The sequence below is a fragment of the Lynx canadensis genome, chromosome A1 (genome assembly GCF_007474595.2).
Source record: "Lynx canadensis isolate LIC74 chromosome A1, mLynCan4.pri.v2, whole genome shotgun sequence".
Lineage (NCBI taxonomy): Eukaryota > Metazoa > Chordata > Mammalia > Carnivora > Felidae > Lynx > Lynx canadensis.
This window is the reverse complement of record NC_044303.2, coordinates 137,429,096-137,450,958: the sequence shown is the minus strand read 5'-3', so window position 1 is coordinate 137,450,958 and position 21,863 is coordinate 137,429,096. Positions and strand designations below refer to the sequence as shown.

General features: G+C 41.2%; 1 protein-coding gene across 1 annotated transcript in view; it reads left to right on the top strand.

The window, feature by feature from the left end:
• Nucleotides 1–8,055: 8,055 nt before the first annotated feature.
• Nucleotides 8,056–21,863, top strand: part of ZNF366 (zinc finger protein 366) — a 49,428-nt gene continuing 35,620 nt past the window's right edge. The window contains exon 1 of the mRNA XM_030322761.1: nt 8,056–8,397. The gene's annotated coding sequence lies outside the window, so the exon portion shown is untranslated. The remainder of the gene's footprint in view (nt 8,398–21,863) is intronic.

The window sequence follows — 21,863 nt, the reverse complement described above, 5'->3', positions numbered from 1 at the left end:
CTTGACACATAGGAAACACTCAGAAAATATTATTGTTGCATTAGGCACCACTGAGCACTGTTTTTGACACATAGTCAGGACTTGATAGATGTTTTTGGAATGAACGACGAATAACTGAAAATGTGAAATAGGAAGAGAGGGCAATTCTAGATATGTGATTCCTCATCTGTATTTCCTTCATCATAGGCAGGCGGTTAGGACAGCTGCTTTTATGCAGATGCTGTGTTTGGGAGCTTTGACTTCAGTGAGCTCAAGCTAGAGAGATAATGGTGCTTCTGTCTCTTCTGGTCCCACACACTTTACAAGTCTATCAACTTTATGTATCAGATGTATCAAAACAGAATTAGGCAGAAAGAGCTGGGCTTGGAACTCAAGTGCAAGCTATATTCCTCTTTAAAAACTGCAAGAGGAAACAGGCCCAGTAGACCTTCTAGATAGGAGAGAAGCAATGCTTTCTTACCACAAACCAAAATGCTGAGGACCACAGTTATAAGAGGGTCAAAGGAAGTTAGAATGAACTTTCGTAGCAGGCTCAATGTTTATCTAGCTTAAAATTTCACTTCCAGATTATCCCATGGATAGTTATTTGGCTTTATTACCTAAACAATATTTGAGCCTAATAGAGGGGTTTTTCTGTTTGTTTGTTTCAGTGTTTGCAAAGTGCAGTGTTGAAGGTAAGGGTAAAGTACCTGTTGCTGGGCTTTAATAGATGGGCTGCCCTGAGTTTCAGTGCTGGCTGACATACTGTTTTTTAACATAAGTCTCAGATGTAGAGACAGTCAGCTTTTCAGAGCTGGCTGCTTTTTCTAAGACCAGCTGGTAATAATCCTAGCAGCTATGACTCCATGGCTGTCCCACGTGGGTGACGCTCTGGGCTCGTGCTACAATCACTACAGTGAATAAATTCCAGTTCGAGCCTTTCACAAGTTTCCAGTAAATTAATGGCTGTACTGACTAGAGATGAATGCATCCCTGTCACCTCCATCCACTGGCCCTGTTCCTGCCCCTGGGACCACACAGAACAAATCCAGTCCTTGAAGTATCAGCTCTTGGAAGCATGTAAACCTACATTACCAAGCCCCAGGCCTCCAACCCACCTCCTTCATAACTCACAGGTTCCTTCAGCCAACTTAATCTAGACCTCCCCAGCAGCATGTTGTACACCTCAGCAAACTAGTTCGTCCCCGTCCATTGTCTTTGACCCAAAATGTCCCCTTCCCCCATCCCAGTAGTCTGGTCAGTATGCAATAGCCTGGGCTCCAGGGGGCCCATTTTTAGGGCCATGGTAACTGCCGGGATTCTCTCTCAGCCAGTTCAGATGAAGTAAAAATCAAGGAACCTGAAATGAGAATTACTGATTGCCTTATTATTTTTCTAGCTCCTAGCCCTAGTCTTGTCTTAGGTCTTCTTTTTTCCTCTTTACAACTAATAGAATATCTTCTTACCAGTGTTGTTAGGAAGCCCGGATACTAGTAAATGATAGTTACTATTTGAGCGCCATTTTTTGTTTGTTTGGTATCAAGTGCTTTATATTTCTTATTTTATGGGATCTCATAATAACCCTGTGAGGTGGCTTACTCATTTTTTAATCACCATTTTACAACTGAGGAAACTGGGATGCAGACAGTTCGTGCCCTGTCACAGATGGTAAGTGGAGGACCCAGAACTCAAACCCTGGGTTGCCTGACTTCCAAGTTTGTGTTCCTCCCACATATTGCTCAGCCTCTTTCTAACATAACGCCCTTGAACATTCATAGTACTTTACCCAGCCATATTGGGCGCGCAATGAATGTGCCCCCTTTTTCCTATCATCCTTTGTCTTCCTTGGGGAAACATGTAGACATCAAGAGCCATCTCAGGGAGAGGAAGGGGTCTCAGGGTAGGCCTCTTTCACTCCTTCTACCCTCACTGGGGTCCCTAAGCCCCTTTGAGGGCTCTGTTATATCACCTTCAGTAGCTATCATTACTCAAGTTCAGTAGTTCTCAACTGGAGGCAGTCTGGTCCCCTGCTGAGGCATCTGAAAACAGGGAGGATACCTTTTGTCTAGCAGAATGAATAGGGGCCACTATTGGCATCTAGTGGTTGCGGATGGGCAGGGATGGTAAAATTCTGCAATGAACCCACACAAAAGAGCAATAATGTATATTCCCTTTGAAAAGGTCAGGGCCATGACTGTCTTCTTGCCATTGTCCCTCCATGCCCAGCACAGTACCTTCCCCTCCATAGATGCTTAAGACAGGTCTTTTGAATGAATGTTCTCCTTTGTCACCCTTCCCATTTTCTGCCTATCTCTTCTACCAGTGGAGGTTCTGAAAGAGAGGTGTCCAACTTGCCTCTAATTACTGGAAGCAACTTTAAACTTAGAGACCTCATATAGCTGTCTCATCCATTCCTCTTTTCCTCCCCTCTTTTCAAAATTTTCAACAACTTGGAGACCTAAGTCTAAGTTGATCAATTATGATGTACCCTTTTAGTGAAGCTCAAAGACACCCCTTTCTACAGTAACTTTCAGTAGAAAAATTTTTTCCTTTAAAGTGGATTTAAATACCCTAAGAGGGTATTAGGTTGATGACCTCAATGGATGAATTGTGAAGTGGTCAACTTCAAGTGATGTGGTCAAAGCAGCATCAGAAGCCCTGGTAGGCTTCCCCTCTCAGACCCATGAAGCTACAGTCTGGATGTGAGTGGAGGAAGGGAGAGGCCTCTTAAGAAACCAGTGAGAAAAATGCTAAAAGCTGGAGGTCTGGCTGGTTTCCTCATTCTTGGTGAAGTGTCAACGAAGGTGGTACCAAGTAGATCAAGGAATATACTTCACTCCAGGACAGATAACTTGTTAAAGGAGGGTGAACTTGCTGGGATGAGCACTGGGTGCTGTATGTAAGCCAATTTGACAATAAATTATATTAAAAAAATAAAGGAAAGAGAGAACTGGAATCCCGTGAGATGTCTGCCCATGCCCTGATTCCAGTTCCATGACAGCAGAACGATGCTATAGGGTGGCAGCCTATCTGTGGTTGGATATTTACAGAGTTCATTTGTTTTGCTTTCTGGCCAAGTTCCTTGATGAGACCCTTAGCTCTTTTCTCTTTTATAGGTTTCAGAGAGAAGGTTCTCTTTCCACCCTGGGAATTCGCCATTCTGCTCCACTCTGGCTCTCTTACTTTTTAAAGGGTCTTAGGGAGTTGTTTAGGAAGTCTTAAAGTTCATTTTCATTCTCTCTTAATTGAAAATTACTCTCTACAGAGTAGCATAGCTCAGGGCTTATAAGGAAGGGCTGAGAAGGATCAAAGCAGAGAATTGTGGTGAAGGAGGGAAGAACTAACACTTACTTAGCACCTGTTATGGGCCATGCATACTACCTATTAGGTATCTCATTTTAATCTTTCTCCAGATCCATGAACTAGTGTATTAGTCAGGGTATATGCTAGGTTGTACTTTAATAACAAACAACCTTCAAATTGCCATGGTTTTGAAAGAAAAAGAAAGAAAGAAAGAAAGAAAGAAAGAAAGAAAGAAAGAAAGAAAGAAAGAAAGAAAGAAAACAAGGATTTATATCTTACTTCCATTTCATATCCATTACCTGGATCAAATGTGACTTTGTTCCAGGTCATCTTAACTTTAGGCCTCAGGCTGACAGAATAGCTATTACTGGAAATGTTTCAGGTTGCTATGGCAGAGGGATAGAAAATCATGCAAAATCATGAACTACTTCTCAAAGATTCCATAAGGAAATGACACATGTCACATATGCTCACATTCTGTTGGCCAAAGCAAGTCTCAAGGCCAGTCTACCTATAAAGGGAATAGAGAAAGGCAATCCAACTATATGTACAGGGAGTTAGAAACATTTGATGAATAAAGTGTTATTGGAGCTGAGAAAATGGATGCTTAGGAAAGTTAGTAGCTGACGGAGTTGGAATTCAAAGCCAGGTTTTCTGACTTGGTCTCCTGGGCTCTCTGCTCTCCTATATAGTAGGTGTATTCTACAAGCATGGTGTTACATACGTAGTGCTGTATCTTCTCTCCAAATAAATTGTCTGTGGGGCTAAGAAGGAGGTACGTACGTGCACCTGGGTATGGACAGGTTAGAGTCAAATCAAAGTCATAGGGACTCAGCCTTTATCATCCCCATTTCTACTCCCTATAAAGGTCTTTAACACACTTGGTGTGAAATCACTATGTAACAGAAGCTTCATCTTTGAACACATTTCTTTTCCATCACAGTATCAAGTGCAACAGGTTTCCTTACTTATTGCTTTTATTTGGTGCCTAATGAGAAAAGGGCCACTCAGGCCTTAGTTTGGTAAGACTGCTGCCTGGTCGATGTTCAAGGTCCAGGGGAAAGGATGTCCCAGATTCCCTCTATTACTTTCAAGATAATCTCCAGAAAAAAAAAAATTCTTGCTCAAAGAAAGAATGAAATAACAATACTTACTGTGCCAGCTCTTAGAAAATCAATCCCAATATTTCATCTCCCTGGACCCCTAATGGGAGAGAAGAGAAATCCTAAGTGGTCTGCCACAGGTGCAATTGCAAACTTTAACCAGTCGTGTGTGTGTGTGTGTGTGTGTGTGTGTGTGTGTGTGTGTGTGTGGTGTATTTGTTGTTTTACATTCTGCTTCATTACATGTCCACATTTGTTTGCATTTAAAATGCTCTATGGGTGCCACAGCGACTTAGTCAGTTAAGTGTCTCTTGATTTCAGCTCAGGTCATGGCCTCATGGTTTGTGAGATTGAGTCCCATGTCGGGCTTTGCACTGACAGTGCGAGGCCTGCTTGGGATTCTCTCTTTCCTTCTCTCTCTCTCTGCTCCTCCCCTGTTCTCTCTCATTCTCTCTCTCAAAAAAAAAATATTTAAAAAGTATTTTAAATCACTCACCACTACATAAAATTAATAAACCAGAAAAATACACTTATTCTTGATTTTCAGCACCCCCTAGGAACCTGACCTCAAGCCCTCCCCATCCATGAACAACAATATGCTTATCAGATGAAAATGGGTCCCAGAAGGATATGGATAAGGGTTACTTTTAGGCTTGTGGGTATGGTGGGTTTCCCTTGGCAGCAAGAGTACCCCCAGAAACAAGGAGAGAATAAACATGAGAACAAGGAGGAAGAGAAGGGCTGGGGAGGAAGGGACAAGAGGACCATGAAATGATATCTAGAGAGGGGGAGGAGCCAGCATAGCCAAGTGAGCAAGTTACAAATACGGCTTGGCTCAGTCGGTTGAGCATCAGGCTCTTGATTGTGACTCAGCTCAAGATCCCAGGGTTGAGCTTCATGCTGACCATGCAGAGCCTGCTTGGTATTCTTTCTCTTTGCCTCTCTGCCCCTTCCCCACTCACGTGCTCTATTTCTCTCAAAATAAATAAATAAACTTAAAAAAATTTTTTAAAGCATACGGAAATAACTCAAAACTAATTTATTTATTAAGACAGTTGTTAATAACATTTTTTATTGGTCATATTTTCCTTATCTGTTACAAAAGCAAAGTGCTTTGTCTGAAGCACAGCTAGCTACAAACTAAGCAAATTATATAACCTTGCTGGTTTCCGAGCCATAAAGAATGAACTCAAGTGCTGCTCAGCCTAACGGAGTACATAGCTTGCAAAACCCTTTGGAGACAGAGAGTGCAATTTAAGTATTATATGTTATTAAATAAAAATGCCTATTTAGGAAAGGAACTCTGCATTAGCATTACATGTGCCTTAACTAGTAGTCAACATCTGGTAGAGCTGGAGGTCAAAAATTTTTTGACATAAGGGATCCAGGCATTTATCACTTAAAATAGTAAATAAAAGAACAAAGAAACAAGCCCAGACAGTTACAAAAAGCATGTACCATTAAGGCATTGGCTTGGTTCAGAGAGAGATTCCTGAGCTAAAGAAGGCCTCATTTACTGGAATGGAAAAATATAGGGCCAGGAAATTGCTCAGAGGTCTCCTGTCTCTTCCTGTGCACGTGGAGACGCACTATGTGTTGGCTACTGTTTTGGATCAGAATCTCAGTTTTAGAAATAGCCCGAGTTGTGTCCTTGGAAAGTGAGAGGGTTGTGTGGTATATTTGTGTGTGATGAAGGAGGAGGAGGAGGGGAAGATGTTGGGGGGGGGGGGACATTTAGATGCACTCTGGAAACAAACTGCTTCCTTGGGCCTCACAGACAGTTACCAGAATGGAGCTGGGAAACTGGGCAGCTAATCTGGGCTTAGGGAACCTCCAAGATTCCTGAAGCAGTTCTGAGGTAGAGCCAAGTCAGCCTGCTGACAACAAAAGCAGGTTCCGCATGTTCACACTAGATGGCTGATTTCAAGCCTGCCTACTTTTCTGGTGCGTGGGCTGCGTCTTTTTCATTCAACAAACATTTATCTGGCAACAACCTGTCCCGGCAGACACTGTTTTAGGCACTGGGGATATATCATGAAACAAAAGACAAATATCTCTATGCTTATGGAGACTACATTCTAGCGGAAGGAAATGGACACTGAACAAAATAAGTAAGTTACATATCAGAAGATATGGAGAAATAGAAAGCAGGACAAAGAGTGAATAGAGAGTGCTGAGGAGGGCAGGGTTAGGGTGGCCTCACTGAAAAGGTAGTACCGAGCAAATGCTTGAAGGAAGCAAAAGAGAGCCACGCAGGTATCTGGGGAAGAGCTGTCCAGGAAGAAAGAGCAGCAAGTGCAAAGGTCTGGAGGTCAGAGCCTGCATGCTGTGCGTGGGAAACAACCAAAGGCCAGTGTGGTTGAAGTAGAGTAAGCAAAAAGATGTGGTAGGATATGGGTTCCGAAGGTAACTGCATCATGGACAGCCTTGGAGGCCACTGGGTGGACTTTGGCTTTTACTCCAAAAAGATCACAGGAGAATTTTAGGCAGGGGAGTGACAAGATCTGACTTACATTTTATTTATTTATTTATTTATTTATTTATTTATTTATTTATTTATTTATTTATTAAAAAAATATTTTTTAATGTTTATTCACTCTTTTGAGAGACAGACAGAGTGTGAGCAGGGCAGGGGCAGAAAGAGAGGGAGACACAGAATCCGAAGCAGGCTCCAGGCTCTGAGCTGTCAGCACAGAGCCCGATGTGGGGCTCAAACTCACAAACCATGAGATCATGACCTGAGCTGAAGTCGGACGCTCAATCGACTGAGCCACCCAGGCGCCCCTATTTATTTATTTAAAAAAATTTTTTTAATGTTTGTTTTTGAGAGAGAGACAGACAGACAGAGCATGAGCGGGGCAGGGGCAGAAAGAGAGGGAGACACGGAATCTGAAGCAAGCTCCAGGCTCCCAGCTGTCCGCACAGACCCCGACATGGGGCTCAAACTCACAAACCATGAGATCATGACCTGAGCTAAAGTCGGACGCTCAACCAACTGAGCCACCCAAGTGCCCAAAGATCTAACTTACATTTTAACAGAATCAATTTGACTATTGTGTTAAGAGTAGGCTAAAGGGAGTCAAAAGTTGGAAGTGAGGAGAAGAGCTAGGAGGCTATGAGGAAGTGATTTTCCATCCATTTTAGAGTAAAAGCTAAAGTTCCTGGAGGAAGGCTGTTGTGGCATGGGCCAGGGTAGGGGTAGTGACGGTGGTGAGAAATGATTGGATTCTGCATAGGAAATTAAAACACAACTCAGAAAGTGTGGTAATCCCTATACTGGGGTACCCCAGAAGTCTGTCCAGGAGTATGTCAGAGAGCTGTGACGGAATGGTGACGAAGGATGTGCCTTCTTCGCTTCCAGGAAAGAAAGAAGAGGCAGGATTCTTGTTGGTGCAATCACCTCACCTTTTGTCTTTTTTTCCTTCCTGTTAATTGAGAGCCTATTTTGTGCCAAGCACTGTGTTGGGATACAACAGTGAATGTGAACTAATAGGATCACTGCCCTTACAGAGCAGTCCACAAAGGGAGTCAGGTGTTAAGTGAATAATCACAATAACAAATGTAAAATGACCACTGAGACACATGCTCAGTGTCAAAATTGGTATGTCTGCCCTGGTCGGGAGGTGCTGAGAAAAGAACACTTGAGCTGGGATCTGAATAACTATGTGCCAACCAGACAAAGGTGACAGAGGGAGAGGATGAGCGTCCTAGGCCCAGGGAATGACATGCATAGAGGTTCAGAAGGGAGGGGGAGCACAGTATGGATGAGGAACTGAGAGAAAGCCAACATGAGTAAAATGCAGAGAGCTTGGGGAACATGAGCAAAATGCAGCTGGAAAATGGACAGGGTCAGACTGTTGGGCTTGCTGGCAGAGTTCAGAGTGTGAACCTCACCCTGAAATCAATGGGAAACAACTGGAGGCCTTAGCAGGGGAATGATGTTCCCATGTGCTTGCTGAGTGGAGTAAGAGGGATGTGGAAGGCTACATACGAGACAAGGACAGCAGCTCTGGTGAGTTGGTGTTTGGTGCTTGCTTGGACTGGGAGAGAGCTGTTGTGGTCAAGAGGAAAATGAAGGCTGGGATCTGAGAGGTATTTAGAAAGTAGAGCTTGGGTTTGGATCGGCCACGAGGGGTGACGGAGAGGGAGAGTTCAAGAAGAATTCCCAGTTCTTTGTTTAAAATACTTGTGCCAGCGGATGTACAACTCTCCTATTTGTAGAACTCACCTACTTGTATTAGACCAAGCCACAGGGTAAGTCAGAAAGAACATCTATTTTTTTCCACAAATATTTAAAAATAGGATTTTCTGTAGGATGGTTTAGTTAGTGTCCAGCCTTACCAAGAACAGAGGGTGAGACAGATGACTGTCCCCAGGCCTCTCCGGCCCCACAGCCCTGTTGTATAATCAATTGATGCAGTCCTGCTTAGAAAACACGATCTCTCTTGGGGCGCCTGGGTAGCTCAGTCGGTTAAGCGTCGGACTTCAGCTCAGGTCATGATCTTGCAGTTTCTAAGTGTGAGCCCTGCATCAGGCTCTGTGCTGACAGCTCAGAGCCTGGAGCCTATTTCGGGTTCTGTGTCTTCCTCTCTCTGCCCTCCTTCCCTTGCTCACGCTTTGTCTCTCTCTCTCTCAAAAATAAACATTAAAAAAAAAAAAAACCCACAATCTCTAAACCAGTGTTGTCCAATAGAAACATTATATAATACAAGCCACAAATGTAATTTTATATTTTCTAAAAGCCATATTTAAAAAAAAGCAGATGAATTTAATTTCTTTGAATAACTTCAAAACATCAAAAAATATTTAAGCATGTAATCAATAGAATAATTATCAGTGAGGCACTTTGCTTTTTTTTTTTTTTAACTAAATGATTGAAATCCAGTGTGCTTTTTACATGTATAGCATGACTGAATTTGGATTAGTCATATTTTGTGTGGTCGAAAGTCACAGAGGGCTAGTGAGTACTGAACTGGACGACATGCCATTAAGCCATTCCAGCGGCCACACAGATCTTAAAACCACATACAAAACACTGGAAATAGCTGCTTCTATAGTGATTTAAAATGCTAAGAACTACTTTATTTTTTTTTTAATATTGTTTAATGTTTATTTCTTTTTGAGAGAGAAAGAGAGACAGAGCATGAGCGGGGGAGGGGCAGAGAGAGAGGGAGACACAGAATCTGAAGCAGCTCCAGGCTCTGAGCTGTCAGCACAGAGCCTGATGTGGGGCTCCAACTCACAGACCGCCAGGTCATGACCTGAGCCAAAGTTAGTTGCTTAACTGACAAAGCCACCCAGGCGCCCCTATACGAACTAGTTTAAATACAGCTTCTTAAATTTCAAAATCGAGTACTTTGTGATTAATTAACTGTGTGAATTCAAGGCAGTTAGTTTTCTTTTCCATGCCTCAGTTTACAAAAAGGAACTGCTGTGGTGCTGCATAAGTGTACCAACCTTGTCAGTCTCAACAATCATTGACTCCAGGTTAAGGAAATCCAAATGGCTTTTCTTTCTCTTTATTTTAATTATCATTTCCCAAAGATATCTTTCCTTCCAAACTTCTAAATTCTTCTATGATATATGAAGGTAGAAAATTGGCTAGTTCAATAGTGAACTGACAAAATTCTAAGAATGATTTTCATTCCAAGGCAAAAAAAAAAAACAAAAACAAAAAAACAAAGTTGGATTTACTGGGGAAATGTGAATACTAACTGGATATCTGATGATTAAGGAAACTCTTTAGTTTTTAGATATTACATAGAGTACTGTGCCTATGCTTTAAGAAAAAATCCTTATGTTTAAGAGGTACATCCTAAATATATTTATAGATAAAATATGATGCTGTGAATCTACTTCAAAATCATCCTAATTAGGAGGTAGGAAAGAAGGTGGGGAATAGATGGAATATGGTTTGTCATAAATGAAACATGGTGTGAGACATGGGGATTCATTGTGGTATTCTCTCTGCATTTATAGTTTGAGTATTTACATAATAAACATGTTTTTTTTTCAAAGGTAGATTTTCGGACTTTCTTAGGTACTACCAGAGGTAGGATTTTCAAACATTCCCTTTAAATACTGCGTATGCTTCAATGCACAGATGAAGAGGCCTACCTAAGCATCGAGAACACACACTCTTATTTACACTGCAGTGGAACAAAGCCCTGGGTCCAAAATTCCCATCATAGTTTAAACCTCTGGTGTTTTTAGTGGTAACATAACTTTGCCCTTTCATCCCACACTTTGGTACATGTTTAGGATGTGTGCGTGTGTGTGTGTGCATGCGCGCGTGTAAGGGCAAAGCCTGTGCCTTCGGTGTCAAGGAGATCCCCACACTCTGTCTGAGCCTTACAGGGCCTCAGGGAGCATAGTGATAAATCTTAGAGACAAAGTACATTGCAAACCCAGAATGGTGCAGATGGTTGGTCCAAAGCCATAAAGACCATTACCTCTTCCTCACATCATGGAGGCTACATGGGATGGGAACAGGTAGGAGCAGAGGAGGGAACTCAGAGGGGATGTAACCTCAAAGACCACAAGGCATAGCACTTAAGACCCACAAAGGAGGATATATGAGTATAGATCCCTTGTCACGTCAGGTTGTCTTGCATTTTGTGAAATTCTGTTGTAAGGCTCTCTCTAAATTCCATGAGAGATTTCTAGCCACTCAACCCTCCCAAACATTGTGTTGGGAGATGAGGAGGCTGGAGTCTATGTCCAAGTTCTTGCCCAAGACATTGCAAGGATCTGAATAGTAAAGTGAGAACACAGGACTATATCTCGCAGATTCGATACCTTCAGACACCCTTGCCTGACAGGCTCATATCTTCCCACTTTTGAGCCTTTGGGTACTTGACCTCTCATTGAGAATTACAAGGCAGGCACTCATTTTCACTCCCAAAGGAATATCACTGCTAGTGACTACACAAAAGTGTATACAAAGAAAGAGAACAGGATTTAGTCTGAGAATGTTTTCCTTTGCATTTTCATCAGCCAAAAGAGTACTGAGTTTAGGGTACCAACATATGGCACAAATGTTAATTTTAAGGAAGATTTGGCGAACATAATACGCTAAGCCATGCTACTTTCCACACATATGATACTTGGCTTCAGTGGTGGCAATCCAGTGCCAGATTTTCTTAAATGTCAAGCATTTTAAGAAATGGTTTCTTTGAATTAAAATTACACACCCCCAAAATGGAAATACTACTGAGATGTTTCTAAATAAGATGAGGCAACAGCTGACCAGAGGCCACGGCAGAACTCTGGACTGCCAAACATCAGCAGAGTGCTGTTTTAGCTTCTAAGCAATATATCGTAACCAGATGTGAGCTGGCAGGGTAGAAGAGGAGTTAGGTTTTCGCAGCACCCACTCTGCGCCAGGCGCTGTGCAGGGCTCTGCATGCTCTTCCAGTTCTCGAGAGTGTCTTTATGTACTACTCCTTCCATGCAAGTTTCAAGGCGGCACTCAAAAATATACAATACCAACAAAATAAGAGAACTAAAGAAGTTGGGGCATTATATAACTTAATCCTCACATCAATCCTGCGAGACCATTATTCCTTATAGATGAGAAATAGAAGCTCAGAGGAGAAGTTACTTGCCTGAGGCCAAAGAATAAATAAGTGCGTTAACCAGATGATCATCCGCAGAGTGTAGAAATCTTTGGGGTAGAAGAAGTCTTGACAATTTTCATTGAGGATTCTTCCAGTCTGTTGACACAACTCACCTGTGCTATTTAATTCACGTGAGCAAGTGAGAATTATCCATGGAAATGATTCTCCCTGTGTCAGCATACTCTGGCATTCGGCAGTCCTCATGATCAGAACAGTCCGGCAGTAAAACATGTTGAGCCTGCAGCCCCTAGACTTGTTCTTACTAAGTTTCCCTTGACCACTTGGTTTATCAAGTTCACTCCAAGTTCAGACCTGATTATCTCAACTCCACTGGCTCATTTTCACCCATATCCTTCTTTTCTAAATCATCATATACATCACAGATAAAATGCTCATTTCCAGACTGCTCTCTCTCTGCTTATGAGTCTGAGTCTAGATTTCCAGTTATCTGCAAATCCATGTGACGGGGAGAGACTGAGAGGTATACTTCCCAGTGGATTGATAACAAAGTGTAGGGGAGGAGGAACTTGGGAATGACAAAAGGCTTACAGGAGCCAGTACAGAGTCAAGGTCATCCAGTGGGAAGTAATACATGATCTGAGATTCTAGACACTTGGGCTCTGGAACTTTAAAACTCTCATCTTCTCTCTGTGCCTCTGTCACATAGAAATATTAATACAATCTGAACAAGATGATGCCTGAAATCGTCTCCCATGCTTAAAACATCCTACAATTAATTCTCTTCATCTCATGGGGTTTTTGCGGAAACTAAATGTAATAGTGGGTATAAAAGTTATTTTTACAACTTGAGAATATCTTAGTGTAATTTACCACAATATCGCAAAATAATTCTTTCAATAAACCTGGAATTATTTTTTATTCCTATTACAAAAATGTTGGGTTAAGTTTAGCAGCTTATATAATTTCAGGTGGAAAACAAAAGGATTCAAAGATGGTAAGAAGATGCATTTAAGGAAATGAGTAGTTGACCTTTCTGGAAATCAATTTGGTAATATGTACTAAGACTTGAAGATTCATATGCTTTGACTCAGTAATCCTATTTCTAGAGAATCTAATCTAAGGAAATGATAGAGACTCAACCAATATCTATGGATAAAAGTTATCTACTACAGTGGTATTTGTATATGGCATAGAGACGTACAGTAAATAGTGTTGGAAAAGAAGACATATTCATGCATATAAAAGACTTGAAAGAAACAAACCAAAATATTAACAGTTACTCTTGGTAATGGTATTCTTCTTCTCGTTTTCTTCTTCAAACACTTTAGTGTTAAGCTTTACAATGGTAATGAATTCATATTATTTAAAAGTCATTAAAAATAAATTGTATAGAGCTGCTCACCTTCATCTAATTGTGGTGCTAACTCATTTTGTGTTTAATTCATTCTGATCAATAGCCAGCTTATCTCAATTGCTTTCATGATTTTCTTCCTGTTCTGCTAACCACAACACTCTGTGGGCCTTATATCATGCCTGTCATTTGCCAGCAGTCTACAGAGCACCCAGAGGGCTGATTTGCCATCCAGTTTTAGACTGTCCACATATGATGCTCTTTCCTAGAATATCCCAAACATTCTTTCTTCACATGAAGTTCACAAGATACAAATCGGCCCAGGACTCATTTCTTTGAGAATAAAACCTACCAAGCAACACTCGTAAGTGTGGCTTGTTGGATTCTCCCTAAAAAGTTCTCAGGCAGAGGCATTCTCTACTCACATCAAATTTCCCATGAATGACTACAGAATAGCCTTTTACTCTGAAAAACCAAAGGTTTCAGAAATTAAAGATAATTCGCTAAACTCTAGATTGAATTTGCTCATATTTTGTTATGAAATGGAATCCAGGGGCGCCTGGGTGGCGCAGTCGGTTAAGCGTCCGACTTCAGCCAGGTCACGATCTCGCGGTCCGTGAGTTCGAGCCCTGCGTCGGGCTCTGGGCTGATGGCTCGGAGCCTGGAGCCTGTTTCCAATTCTGTGTCTCCCTCTCTCTCTGCCCCTCCCCTGTTCATGCTCTGTCTCTCTCTGTCCCAAAAATAAATAAACGTTGAAAAAAAAAAAAAAAAAAAAAAGAAATGGAATCCAAATGAGTTACCTCTTACTAGATGGTAAGTCAAAAGATGTTCTATTATTTATTCATATAGCTCATCTTAAGTTAGCCTCAGCGTTTCTTCAATCAGCACAAATGAAGATGAAAACTTAAAGGGGCTATATCCCAAACACCCCATTAAATGATGTCATCTATCAAATGTACCCTTTTTGTTAAAAAAAAAAAAAAAACTTAGAAGGTTAATAATCTAACAGAATCAGCCTGTTGCTGGTAATGCAGAGTGGAGGAGAGGGGGAGAGACACAGAGACAGAGAGATCAGCTAAAACCAAGTTATTCCCAACTGCTCAAAGTCAAAAAGCTCCAAGGAACAAACAATAGGCTAAGAGGAAGCACTTAAAAGAACTCTTTATTTTGCTAATCCTTCCAAGGAAATAATCTTTACCCAGAATCTTCCAGATTCAGTCCTGTACCATTCAGACTTTCAGAGTAAGCCTGTCAGTATCTTAATTGGCTTTTCCTCACCACCTCATCAATTTGTCACACAATTCTTACTCACTTTAGATCCAGCTATTTCTTCACACTTTTACACTGATTTGGAAACTGTCCTTCACACTTTGGTTGTACTCTCTACTCATGAAATGTCATCTGCATTAGGATGATTTAGTTTCATGAATGGATTTTCTCCCTGTGTGAATTTAGCCTTAGATGAGCCTCAGGCCTTGTATACTTCAATTCCAGACATTGTTGCAAGACAAGAGTTTGTGAGGCTGCTTCTATTTTCCTCTCTCTCTCTCTGCAAATATATATGCATATATATGCAAATATATGCATATATATGCAAATATATATGAATATATATACAAATATATATATTATATATATATATATATAATTTGTTTCCCCCTGTGTCAAAAATATCAGTGATGAAATATTGGTTATATTTGTATATGGTGTTTTCATAAACTTTAAATCTGAAACTCAGTCCAATCCTTGTCTCTGGTATCATTCTCTTCAATCACCTAAACTGCCTTAGGCAGGTGTGGGTTTATACAGAGATTACACACATGCCAGATATGATACTGTATGATTTGTCAAAACATTTCTATTACTGGTGACTCCATGAGAATTGGGTGTCTGGTGTTACTTGAAACTAGCTCAAAAAATTTTGTTTGTTTGTTTTAAATCTGTCTTTAGAACTATTCATGTGCATTCCCTTTTGATGGCTTTTGCCCAGTTTTCCACTTTAAGTAGTCACATTTGCGACTGATTTGTAGAAGCTCTTCGATATGAGGTAATATTGTTTCTCTGTCATATGTTGCAGTTATTTTTCCAGTCTGCCATTTCTTTTTGAATTTTACATGATTTTTGACATACAGGAATTTTTCTCCTTGTATAATCAAATTATTTTCAAACTTTTCAAGTTTTTTTAGCCAAGAGTTTTAAAAGGTCACAGGTTTGGGGTACCTGGGTGGCTCAGTCGGTTGAGTATCCCACTCTTGGTTTCAGCTCAGGTAGTGACCTCATGGTTCGTTGGATGGAGCCCCACATCCAGCTCACGCTGACAGTGTGGAGCCTGCTTGGGATTCTCTCTCACCTTTCTCTCTGTCCCTCCCCCACTCATGCTCACTGTCTGACTCTCTCAAAATAAATAAATAACCATAAATAAATAAATAAATAGTCACAAGTTCAGGGCAAAGACACATGCAAGCCTCCCCCCAGTGAGGTGGAGCTCCAGGCTTTGAATGAAGCAGGTACCACTGCTCCCTACCACGTTGTTGAAACAACTGGGCAGGGGATCAGTCTGGAAGATATGGCTGAATTTACACTCATCTTGAGGGTAAAAAGTCCATTCTGAAACTAGAGGAATAGAAATAGGATGAATACAGTGTGGGGAGGCATAGCAATGACACTTAATATGTGTGCTTATAAGAGTCACTTATGTGATTAGAAATTGGATGACTATTCTATAACCTTTTCCAAGTTCCTGGACTTTGGGTTGATTTCAGGGGATTTTTGGGGACCAATTCCTTCCCAGACCTGGGCAAGCTGAATGATTCAGTGGCCAGGGTCCCCTGGGTGCAGGGGAATACTTTCAGTGGTCAGCAGTGTGGTAAGGAGGGGAAGGGGCCTGCCTCACCAGAACTACAACCAGTTCCCTGATAGATAACACTACTACACATCTACAGTGTGTTTCACCCTTTGCAAGGATCCTTCCTTCACCTGCACTACCATGTTTGATTATTAGAGCAACTCTGTGAAGCACGTGGGGTATATCAGAGAAACGGTATACCTTTCTCTAGAAAGGGTATTTTCTGGAGAAAATATTTTCTATTTTCTAGAGAAAATACCCTTTCTATTTCTAGAGAAAATATTTCTATTTTCTAGAGAAAATACCCTTTCTAGAGAAAGGAGTAAATACAGTATCAAACTTAACTGACTTTCCAAACTTAAGTGAGTCTGTGATTGAGTTTCGAAGCAAGGTGAGGGGTACAGTCTACTGTGAAGCGGGCAGCGTGACGTAACAGAAGGTGTACAGGCAAAGAAAGTGGTCACATCTGGGATGAAATGTCAACTCAGCCACTTATTTGTTCTTTGGCCTCAGGCAAGTAACTTCTCCTCTGAGCTTCTATTTCTCATCTATAAGGAATAATGGTCTCGCAGGATTGATGTGAGGATTAAGTTATGTAATGCCCCAACTTCTTTAGTTCTCTTATCTTGTTGGTATTGTATATTTTTGAGTGCCGCCTTGAAACTTGCATGGAAGGAGTAGTACATAAAGACACTCTCGAGAACTGGAAGAGCATGCAGAGCCCTGCACAGCGCCTGGCGCAGAGTGGGTGCTGCGAAAACCTAACTCCTCTTCTACTCTGCCAGCTCACAAACTCCGGAGAGCTAAGATGCACTTGGAAGCTTTCCTCTGAAGAGTCCTTGTGTGGTTTATAATCCCACTCATCTAAAACCCCTTTCCTATCATAACATTTAGAGTGCTGCTGGCAATGAGGATTAGGATTCATCAAAAAATTCAATTATTTGCCCAGTAGGGCTTTGTGTAAGTAGGCTTGATTAGTGTTTGCAATAGCCCATATGTAAATGTAAAAGATCTTGAAAGAGGGTTATTAGAACAGAAGAATCCCGCAACAGGCCTCAGAAGAGAGCTTAGTGTCATGGCTAAGAGTAGGAGTTAGCAAACGACAGCCCTGAGGCCAAATCCAGCCCACCATCTGTTTTTGTATATAAAGTTTTATTGGAACACAGCCACTCCCATTTGTTTACATGGCTACTATGGCTGCTTTCTTTACAATAATAGGTTGAATAGTTGCAACAGAGACTGTAGGCCTCACAAAGCCAAAAATATTTACTCTCTGACTCTTACAGTAAAAGTTTACCAACACCTGGCTAAGAGCTGCTACTTTCAGGCTATGTGACCTTAGACAAATAATTTATACTTATAATGCCTCTGTGGGATTCCCTATCTGTGGGATTAATAATAGTAGTAATTGAACAAGATAATCCACATTAAAAACCTTGTATGTGGTGAGTCCTCAGTTAATTATAGGCATTATTTTACTATTAGTAGCATTGATTTATAGCAAAGCCCTTTGTGTAAAACTCACAATGACCCAGGAATAAAAACCTGCTTGTTCAACCCCAGTTTCAAAGACCACTCCCCCACCCACTGCAGATATCAACAGCACCTAAAATAGTCACCTTTTCCTGCCACAATGGCTTTCTAAACATCAGGCATTTCAATGTCATTAGCTCAGCTTCTGGGATATTAAAAGCATTACTCTACCTTTTCTCCACACTTAATATAGACATTTGGATTAGTGTCATTGAATATTTTCCAGTAACCTGTGTATCCTATATGGGGCAGGGGAAATTGGATGAAGCATTTTAATGGAATTAAATGTCAATAGTATCAGTCGTTTCTTTCTAAAAATATGCGCTGGATATTCTAAAAGGTGTGAACTCCCAATCAAAGTACAAGGGAAGACTCTGCACTTAGTCATTTATTGTACAAAAACAAAAAAATATTTTTTTCAAACACAACCAAACTTGACAAATGGCATTAAAAGTCACTAAGGAAGCTGAAAAAACAGCAGCTCCACTTTGCTTCCTAAATATAATGGGAAATGATTTCTCAATGTAAAGAAGAAGTCTTATCCTACAGTCCAATCAGCATATGGAGGTGATTTCCAAGAGAGAAGTGAGAAAAAAAAAAATCCCACAGCTCAACCTTTCAGAAGTATCATAGTCATGCAGGGAGAAAACCTTCTTGAGCTCCTTCCTCATTGTCAAGCTTTGCAGGTTAGCAGAGCCAAGAAGAGCCATCCCTTAGTGGGGACCATATCTGCAGCCCAGCTTCTTAGCAGGTAGCAAGGCAGGACCTTGGGGGTAGGTTGGGGCTTGGGAGGAAAAAAAGTGGTGGGGAAGATTCTCTAGTCTAAAACTCATATGTACTCAAATGGTGCACTGGTGGTACCCGACCACCACCAGGTACAGCATGACGTGCTCAGGATGTGTCCCTTTGTGGATTACATGGACTCCAAAATGGCCATTGCATGGGTTATGCCTCATCAACTCAGCCTTGTCGTAGAGAAGAATCTTATTACCCATAGACCCATTTCTAGTAGCCTTGTTATGTGGCAGAAAGAGGATGTCATAGGGCTTCTTCCATCAGAATCCTTCCTCTACCACCCTATGCCCACTCACCTTTCCCTTATTGTATACATTCTTTCATTTATACTCAACAGAGCTTTATCACAAACCTCCCTCAAGTAATTCTTAATCTTGGGTGGCTGTAAGAATCACCTACAGAGCTCTTGAAATACACCAATGCTGGGTCCCCACCTCCAGAGATGCTGGTGTAATTTAGATCTGGGGAGGGGTCTAGGCATGGCATTGTTTTTAGGTGTTGGGGGTGGGTGGGTATTGTACATTTAAAAGTTCCCAAGTGATTCCAACGTGCTAACCTACTATGGGCAGGGTACTCTTCTAGGTGGGTACAACAGTGAATAGAACAGGCAAGGACCTAGTCTCATGGAGTTTATGGTCCAGTGGGGCAAAGCAGAGAATAAATAAATGAATGGCAAAGATTTTTTTCTGATAGTACACTGGAAAATAAAGCTTGGGGCTGTGAAAAGCTGGAGGATGGGAGATCATGTAACTTTAAATGATGCAGGCACCATCACTGTGGGGTCATACTTTACTTCTTTGCTTGTATTAAGCTCTGTTGGCACTCAGGGCTAGGGACGGGGCTGTGGTTAAATGTCTTCTTCTTGTTCAGGACAAGTGGTGTCACTGTGTCCCCTGAGCCCAGTTTTTACAGACTGACTCACCATTGGAGACACTCTCTGGATAGCCCAGGTCCATTACTATAACCAGAAGCAGCCTCACAGGGCATACCTTTTCCTCAGTTACTTACTGACAGCATTCCCCCTCCTTCTTTCCCCTTCCACCCTCTATTAATTCATGGCTCCACTTTGAAGTGATATCCTATCATCAGCATCATTTTAGAACACAACTTGCTGACTTTACAATAATGATAATACTAAAAGCAGATTGAACTACACTTATTATTGGCAGGCTCTCTACAAGATACGTGATCTCATTCAATTCACTACTAAGGTAGGCAACATCAGCCCATTTCATAAATGTGGAAACCAAGAACCCTGAATGGTTAAGAAACTTATAATGTGGCTTATGTTTTAGACTTTTTACGTCCCCTCCAACTCAGACAATCTGTGATCCTGCCGGCTCTAGCTTGTTTCCTCAACTAGGTGGCAAGCTCCCAAAAGAAAGGCACTGCATCTTATATATCTTTGCAGAAGAGTCCCTTCTTTCCTCACCGCCATGGGCCTTGCCTAAGGTGAGCAACAGATACATCAGAGATCAATTTATGGAGGCAGCCTGGAGGTCACTCCTGAGCCCTTGAGGCCTCAAGGAATCTTGTGAGTCCTGCAAGCCCCAGTGTTGCTGCTCATAAGCTTCGACTCTGTTCTTTTCTGTCAAGACTGCCTGGTAGGTTTCTACTAAACAACACCGAGACTCCTCAGAGTGCCCCCAAAGTAACTCACAGACATTTATGAATGGGTCCTGTGGGCATCTTCCCCAAGGTCTGTCCCAAAAGACAATTATTTCATGTTCCCTATTATTTTTATTTGCTTGTTTTGCTAATAAAAAATTTTTAAAATAGAGATTAATACACCAAATAACAAAGCCATTGCAATTTCTTATACTAGGGATTGTTACTCTATAATACACACTCATGCCAATGTTTTAAGGGATTAGGAGGACTTTATCTTTGAAGAGAATTCCCCATTTTTTTCTGGCTTTACTGAGGTAAAATTGGCAAACAAAATTCTAAAATATTTAAACAATGTGATGACTGGATGCACATATACATTGTGAAAGGATTCCCCCCAACTAGTTAACTAACACATGCATTACCCCACATATTTATGCCCCCCCTCTTTTTTTGGTGAGTACATTTAAGTTTTACTCTTTTAGAAAATTTCAAATATACAGTACAGTGTTATCAGGTACAGCCACCATGTTTTACATTAGATGCTCAGATTTTTCATCTCATAACTGAAAGTTTATACACTTTTATCAGCCTCCCTCTATTTCCCCTACACCCCAGCCCCTGGCAACCACTTCTTCACTCTCTGTATGAGTTCAATTTTTTTTCTTTAGATTTCCACATGCGAGTGATATCATGCAGTATTTACCTTATTTCACTTAGCATAATGCACTCAAGGTGCATTTATGTTGTCACAAATGCCAGGATTCCTTCTTTTTTAAGGCTGAATAATATTCTACTGTATATATGCTCTTGATTCATTCATCCATTGACAGACACTTGGGTTGTTTCCACCTCTTGACTATTGTGAATTATGCTGCAGTAAACATGGGAGTGTAGTTATCTCTTCAAGATAGTGTTTTTTTTTTCCTTTGGATATGTACTCAGAAGTGGAATTGCTGATCATATGGTAGTTCTATTTTTAATTTCTTGAGGAACCTCCATACATATTTCCATAATGGCTATATTTGTTAATATAACACACAAAATTTAACAACTTGTATAAAATATAGCTTTGCATGGCTTGTGGGTGTATGCATGCATATATGTGTATATTTCAGACAGAAAGAAAGCCAGTATATTAGTGTGGTGATATCTCATTGAAGAAAAATTAAAATAGAAAAGTGAGAAATTACAATGAACTTCAGTTCTGAATTTGGAACCCCCTCCCTGTGCTGATGTCCTTTTTGTTTTTCACAGTTGAAGTGTCCAAGGAAGAATACAAAACTGTCCATAAGTCCAGTGATTATTTCCAATTCATAGAAGAGTAACTAAATCCCCAAAGGCTTAATCAAAGATGCTGTTTTCCCCTCTTCCCCCTCCTTTCTTTCTTTGCATTCAGTGGAAGACCAGGAATGCCACCCTCTAAGTAGAGTATTGGGCTGGCTTCACCCACTGTGGCAGCCCAGCTCAACAGAGGAGCTCGACAGCAGATCTGTGGCCCTTCACCCAAACAGAGTGTTTTAACTGGCCTTTGTAGTCTTCATGAGGCAGGGAGAAATGGGCTCCAAGAGTCCTCATCTCACATCCTCCTGATGCTGAAACCTAGATTTAAAGGCCTGGAGAGTGATCTCCAATGCCCGCAAATGCTCTGTCAACAATGTGTGACTTCAACACAATGATCACAGCAACAATCCACAATGACAATGTTTGCTGCTGCAACTTTCTCCAACTGGCAAATTCATACTGATTCTGAATTGGCAGCCTAT